Raw genomic sequence first — 1649 nt, 5'->3', positions numbered from 1 at the left:
GGCGAGGTTCGAGGTGCAAAAAATATCAGATTGGATGAAACTGCAACTTATTATTGTACCCAGGTTGCAAGATTACCATATACATACCCGATGTTCTCGTCCAGGCGAGGTTTGAGATGTCAAATATATCAGATTGGATGAAACTGCAACCTATTATTGTACTTAGGTTGCAAGATTACCATATACAAACCCGATGTTCTCGTCCCAGCGAGGTTTGAGATGTCAAATATATTAGATTGGATGAAACTGCAACCTATTACTGAACTCAGGTTGCAAGATTACCATATACAGACCCGATGTTCTCGTCCACGCGAGGTTTGAGGTCAAAAAATATCAGATTGGATGAAACTGTAACCTATTACTGAACCCAGGTTGCAAGATTATCATATACATACCCGATGTTCTCGTCCAGGCGAGGCTTGAGGTGTCAAATATATCAGATTGGATGAAACTGCAACCTATTATTATACTCAGGTTGCAAGATTACCATATACAGACCCGATGTTCTCGTCCAGGCGAGGTTTGAGGTGTCAAATATATCAGATTGGATGAAACTGCAACCTATTATTATACTCAGGTTGCTAGATTACCATATACAGACCCGATGTTCTCGTCCAGGCGAGGTTTGAGGTGTCAAATATATCAGATTGGATGAAACTGCAATCTATTACTGAACTCAGGTTTCAAAATTACCATATACAGACCCGATGTTCTCGTCCCGGCGAGGTTTGAGGTTTCAAATATATTAGATTGGATGAAACTGCAACCTATTACTTAACTCAGGTTGCAAGATTACCATATACAGACCCGATGTTCTCGTCCCGGCGAGGTTTCAGATGTTAAATATATTGGATTGGATGAAACTGCAACCTATTACTGAACTCAGGTTGCAAGATTACCATATACAGACCCGATGTTCTCGTCCAGGCGAGGTTTGAGGTTCCAAATATATCAGATTGGATGAAACTGCAACCTATTATTATACTCAGGTTGCAAGATTACCATATACAGACCCGATGTTCTCGTCCAGGCGAGGTTTGAGGTGTCAAATATATCAGATTGGATGAAACTGCAACCTATTATTATACTCAGGTTGCTAGATTACCATATACATACCCGATGTTCTCGTCCAGGCGAGGTTTGAGGTGTCAAATATATCAGATTGGATGAAACTGCAATCTATTACTGAACTCAGGTTTCAAAATTATCATATACAGACCCGATGTTCTCGTCCCGGCGAGGTTTGAGGTGTCAAATATATTAGATTGGATGAAACTGCAACCTATTACTTAACTCAGGTTGAAAGATTACCATATACAAACCAGATGTTCTCGTCCCGGCGACGTTTGAGGTGTCAAATATATCAGATTGGATAAAACTGCAACATATTACTGAACTAAGTTTGCAAGATTAGCATATACATGCCCGATGTTCTCGTCCGGACGAGGTTTGAGATGTCAAATATATCAGATTGGATGAAACTGCAACCTATTACTGAACTCAGGTTGCAAGATTACCATATACAGACCCGATGTTCTCGTCCAGGCGAGGTTTGAGGTGTCAAATATATCAGATTGGATGAAACTGCAACCTATTACTGAACTCAGGTTGCAATATTACCATATACAGACCCGATGTTCTCGTCCCGG

This window comes from Papaver somniferum, chromosome 1 (assembly GCF_003573695.1).
Source record: "Papaver somniferum cultivar HN1 chromosome 1, ASM357369v1, whole genome shotgun sequence".
Taxonomy (NCBI): Eukaryota; Viridiplantae; Streptophyta; class Magnoliopsida; order Ranunculales; family Papaveraceae; genus Papaver; species Papaver somniferum.
This window is presented reverse-complemented; position numbering follows the sequence as displayed.